Below are 6186 nucleotides of genomic sequence, written 5' to 3'. Positions count from 1 at the left end.
AATGGGTTGTCCTGAAGAGGTCAGGAAACCATGTTCTTGATTTGTGTTTTATTTTGTTTTTGTTTCCACAACACCCTCAAATCTTGGGCCACTCCAAATTCATGCCAACTGTTTGCATAGTTATTACTTTCTGCCGCCTGGCAGGGCCTGATTTAGGTAGTCAGTTCAGTTTACTGAGTTGGTGACAGTCTGGGAGATGTTTTTTTGTTTGTTTGCTTGTTTGTTTTTTATGATTTCCACTGAAGAGGCAAATGTCTTTGCTATGCTGTTTTCACTACAATTTTTTAAAAAGATCTATTTATTTATTATGTATACAGTGTTCTGCCTGAATATATGCTTGCAGGTCAGAAGAGGGCACCAGATCTCATTATGGATGGTTGTAAGCAACCATGTGGTTGCTGGGAATTGAACTCAGGACCTCTGGAAGAGCAGCCAGTGCTCTTAACCACTGAGTCACCTCTCCAGCCCCCTTCACTACAATTTAAAAGATACATTCCATCTACAAAGCAAACAACATCAGCAGTATGTGTTGGTTTTTCTTGTAAAGTTCTCTCCCACATGAAGCACAGACAGTCAAGACAAAACAACCATGACGATGAGGTTCTGCAGAAAGCAATGGAGGAGAGCAGCCAAGCTGCAAGAAAGAGATTTAAGTAAATAAAAAAGGCAAGCCTACCGACAGTAATGTTGACAGTCTGATAGTAGGAGTTACAGGACCAGATGCATAAATAGAAGAGCCATGCATGATCCCCTCAACTGTCTACTGGAGTTCTCATACAGGGAAGCAACTTTTGACTATTGGATCTACTTGTTGACAGTAATATCCTGGAAGTCTCTTCTGTTCACTCTATTTTTTAGTAAGACCTTCTAAAGTGTTTTATTTTCATGTAAAACAGGAAACCCTGTTCCTGTTCTAATTTCCCCTTGTTGATATTTGGATTTTCTGCAGTCCCTTTTTAGGTACCCTGGCCTTTTAAAATAACAGCAAACTCTTTTTACTATGTTCAGATTATGAGGGTGCTTTTTCTTGTTAAACGATATTGTGTAGTCAGAAGGCTTAGTCTTAGGGTTCCTATTGCTGTAATAAAAAATCACACTCAAAAACAACTTGAGAAGGAAAGGGTTTATTCCAGTTTACAGTTCCACATCACAGTCCATCACTTAGAGAAATCATAGTAGAGATTCAAATAGCATAGGGACCTGGAGGCAGACATTGATGCGGAGGCCATGGAGGAGTGCTTCTTAATGGCTTGCTCTCACTACTTTCTCACACCATAAAGGACCACCCACCCAAGCACTGCCCCTCCCCCATCGAGAAAATGCCCCACAGGGTGCCCACAGGCAATCTGGAGGGGACATTTTGTCATTCTTACCAAACGACTTTAGCCTGTGTCAACTTGACATTAAAAACTAGCTAGCACAGCTGTTAAAGCTGAAAATTCATTTTTTAAAAAGACTTGTCAAGGTTTGTTTGTTTTCTTTTTTTTCTGAAAAGTCCTTGAGAGTTACGTAGGAGTTGGTCATGAGTAGGAGTAGTCACCCAATTAGATTGACATCTTTCATTGTTTCTTCCCCATCCCTTCTCTTCTTCTTCTTCTTCTTCTTCTTCTTCTTCTTCTTCTTCTTCTTCTTCTTCTGAGAGAGAGAGAGAGAGAGAGAGAGAGAGAGAGAGAGAGAGAGAGTGTGTGTGTGTGTGTGAGAGAGAGAGGGAGAGAGAGGTGTGTGTGTGTGTGTGTGTGTGTGCACCTGTGTGTACAGGTGTAGTTGCCCAGACACGCACATGTGGAGGCCAGGGCAAGATGTTGGTGTCTTCCAACTGCTGGTTTATTTCAGCAATCCCTTTCACAATCCCATGTCTCTCAGAAGCTGTCATTTGCTTATCAGCAATAAGAAATTCAAAAACAATACAATACCATACAGGATCCAGACTCCCTGTGTATTTTTCTTCTTTATGTGGCTTTTTTCTTTTTTTATAATTTATAAATGATTTACTTTTTTCTGACTGTCTACACCCATTTTCTTTTCTTTCTTAAGCCTATGCATATTTTTAAACACATTGTAACCCGTTTAGAGGTTTGCTTGTTTTTGTCTGAGCCTGCTTTAATGCATATCTGTAACCCTTTTTGTCTGCATGTACAAAACTCAAACCTCTACACAGCTAGCTCATGGCACACTAGTGGCTCAAGCCCGCAGGCAGTGGCTTGTCTCTATACCATGGCCTGCATGAGGAGAGAATGCAGACTAGGAAGCCATGTTTGGCTCCATTTTTTTGTGTTTGGAACCCTTTTTTTCAAGCTTTCTCAGGTTTTATGTTGAAATACATGCCCCATGTTCAGCACCATTTGTAGGTGATTTTTCTTCAGAACCATTGGCTCCCCCAAATAATGATATAGAGACTTACTATTAACTTTGGAAGTTCAGCTGATAGCTTATGCTTGTTTTTAACTTGCTCTTATAACTTAAATTAACCCAATTCTGTTAATTTGCTTTCTGCTTCATGGCTTTATTACCTTTACTATGTACAGTCCAAGCTGCTTTCTTGTTTCCTCCATGTCTGGCTGATGACTCTGTCTTCTTCCCAGCATCCTCTCTGCCCTAAAATCCTGCCTAGCTATTGGCCATTGAACTTTTTATTAAACCAATCACAGAGATATATCTTCACATAATGTAAAGGGATTTCATAACAATTTCCTGGTCCTTTGACTGTGACCAAGAAGGGATGTGTGTCAACCTTGCTGCCTGTGATCTTAACTCCCTCAAGGTGGGTGTCACCCTTGAGTTGACTCTTATGTTTCAGGACCCCTGTAGCCATACATTTTCTTAGGTCCTGCCCGGCACTGCAGTCTTGCAGCTGCTTATAAAATAATCATTCTGAGGTTTATGTTAATTATAAACTGGATGGCCTATGGCTCAAGTTTCTTGCTAGCTAGCTCTTATAACTTAACCCATTTATATTAATCTATAAATTGCCACATGGCCATGGTGTTATTGGTCTGGTGGCATCTTGCTGCTCTTTGGGTGGCAGCTGGCATCTCCCCTTGCTCTTCTTTCTCCTTTCACTCTCTCTCCTGGATTTTCCTGCCTGGCTCCATCCTGCTCTGCCATAGGCCAATGCAGTTTTATTTATCAACAATTAGAGCAACACACATTCACAGTGTACAGAAAGAAATCCCATCAATCTACTTTTAAAGAGCAACAACTTGTTTAAAATGTTTACATTGCTATAGATTTTAGTTTGTTACAAATTTATAAAGTTAATGTTGTTATACTGTATATACATTTCTATCCTTGATTAAGGTATTATGTTTATGCAGCTCATTTAAAATTGTAATATATAATTAAGAAATACAGATTAATAGTCATCTAGGATAATCAATAACCATGTTAGCTAATTTTTTAGGTATATAAAGGTATATTTCAATTAGGTAGGTAATCTTCAAACACTTCAAAGACTTACAGAATATGGCATTTAAAATGTTTTAAAAGCTTAGACTTTCTGGACAATGAGACATGCCTGCTCCTGGCAGCACTGATTTACTTCAAAGAGAAAGATGGACATCGAAGATACTCCATATGGAGTTTATCTTCTTCTTGGCACAAAATGGTCTGCTGGGCAAAGAACTGCTCTTGCTTAGACTGCTTTGACAGCATTATTATATAGACTGGACATGCAGGACTCATAGAAAAATGACCACCAAATTTTGCCAAAACAAGGTGAGATGGTCCTTCAGGTTCCTGCTTCACAGAGGAGATCGCCAGATATTTTACAGGACACAGGGAGAAGTGACTAAAAACCTCTAGGCCTACAGGCTGAAGATGGATGCCCCAATGTTGCAGAAGAACTTTGGGTAACTGTCCCGGCAGCCAGCTGTCTCTGTCATTCTAGATTTTTGGAAGTTGCTTACAATGCACCTCCTGTTTACTTAGGTAATATTGTATCCTTCTGTGGTCTTTGATGTAGTTGAAAACTAAACAGTTATAATTTTATTTGGTTATAATAGAAGATAAATTAGATATAAAACCTTAGACTCACAAATATAGGATAGATGGAATATTTTCTTTAATTTTGCCAAATACAAATAGACTAGATATTGTAACTGTAATTCCTGCTTGATAACTGTTCTATTTTATGTAGTTTTACTATGTTAAAGTTAAAACCTTCCTTTTTGACTAGATAAAAAAGAAGTACTGGAGGATATCTTTCTATATGTTGTGAACATGTGTTGCTCTGATTGGTTGGTAAATAAAGTTGCATTGGCCTATGGCAGGGCAGGATGGAGCCAGGCAGGAAAATCCAAGAGAGATAGTGAAAGGAGAAAGGAGAGCAAGGGGAGACACCAGCTGCCACCCAAGGAGCAGCAAGATGCCAGCAGTCAGATAACACCATGGCCATGTGGCAATTTATAGATTAATATAAATGGGTTAAGTTATAAGAGCTAGCTAGCAAGAAACTTGAGCCATAGGCCATCCAGTTCATAATTAACATAAGCCTCTGAATGATTATTTTATAAGCAGCTGCAGGACCGCAGGGCCAGGTGGGACCTGAGAAAACTTAGGGCTACAGACGCCAGTTACCTTGTAAATGTGATGTTCAAGATTAACAGGTAACCAGCCTTTCTGTGCACCTTCTAGCTGAGCCAAGTTCCTTAAATATTTTTCTTTTATGGAGGCCATTATTTCTAAACTAATTTTCCATAGAACATGTACAGTCAGTCAGGAACTGAAGTGTTGTGGCATCAGAAATAATTGCTGTGGTTCACAGACAAATTAAAAGCCTCAGCACCTCATTTAGGTCCTAAGATAAATACTGAGATACCTATTTCTCAGGATGGCTTTTAAAGCTTGCACTAACTTATTCTGAAGGTTATTTTACTCCCAAAGGATATCTCATATATTATAGAATCAAGTCAAAATAGCAGATATATATCACATGCAAAACATTGCCAATAGTTTAACCTCACTGTAACCAAGCTATCAGTTTATAGGAAATGAAGATGTCATAAGCAGATTCCAGTATGGTCCTACACAATTCTCCCCCTAGTACTCACAGCCTTAAGTTATCCAATCCCCTCAAGTAACCTGCTTCCAACCAAAAGAATATCTTTAATGTTTCAGAGATGTCAATTCTGTGATTAGATTTATAAAGATCCCAGCTATGTACGGTCCTGCTAGCATTGTCTCTTGTTGCTTTAATGAAACAAATTCTTATGTTGGTAAATAAAGGACAGCTTTCTCTGGCCAACAAGTAATTAGGATTTGAGTTCATCGATTCAAAGACCCCAAAATCATGCAACACCAAACAAGTGGACATGAAAATTGATGCTTCCCTAGTCCTTAACGGAGACGCCAGCCTTTGCTGATACCTCGATTGTACTCTCAGTTGAAACAAGGAGGATTCAGTTTGCACCTGTCTCAAGATTCCTGACACAATATGAGGTAATAAATGTCTGACGTGCCTATGTTCACACATGTGTGCACACATTAGTGTAGAGGGCAAAAAGGCCTGTGCACACAGAAAAGCACTGGAGAGGCCAGGAAAGTTGAACACACAGCTTACCTCTTCAATGGAATGAGGTGTGCAGCTGCTCTTCCTGTGATGCCAGGAAGGATATACTTTTACAACCTGGTGAGCCTTTGCTGTCTGATGAGACAGGCGCCTTCTTTATCTCCCAGAATTTACTTATCTCAGACCCCTTCCTCCTAAGTCTTGAGCATTGCTTTGAGGCCATAAAAGCCATCCTTATGAGAGCTGTCACTTGGGCTTTACAACAGCCTAAGTGACTTCTATGTTATCTTAGGGCCAGACCAATTCTCACTCCACAGGCATTGTTTACCTCAGTCCTTCTCCCTAGACCCTTATCTTCAGCATTGTTTCTAAGTCAACTAGAAACCATCTTATGGATGAAGCCATATGTACTTTGCTAAGAACTTCAATATAAACATGTCTGAAGCTTTGCTGTACTCATGGGGCCGAGTTGTTACCTACTGCATAAATCCTAAATGGTCTTATAATAAAAACCCAGAGCCAGGTATCAGGGTGAAAGCTGAAAGATTAGAGAAGCAGAGCAAGCCGCAGCCATCGCCTCTTAGCTCACCAACTCCTCAGCCTGAAAGAGCACCTGTCAAGAGTGAGTTCCTGTCTCCTCCTGCCTTACATTCCTTTCTCTGCCCAGCCATATCACTTCC

Source organism: Peromyscus californicus, unplaced genomic scaffold, assembly GCF_007827085.1.
Source record: "Peromyscus californicus insignis strain IS unplaced genomic scaffold, ASM782708v3 Scaffold_5__1_contigs__length_169319896, whole genome shotgun sequence".
Lineage (NCBI taxonomy): Eukaryota > Metazoa > Chordata > Mammalia > Rodentia > Cricetidae > Peromyscus > Peromyscus californicus.
The sequence above is the reverse complement of the archived record's forward strand: the minus strand, read 5'-3'. Positions refer to the sequence as shown.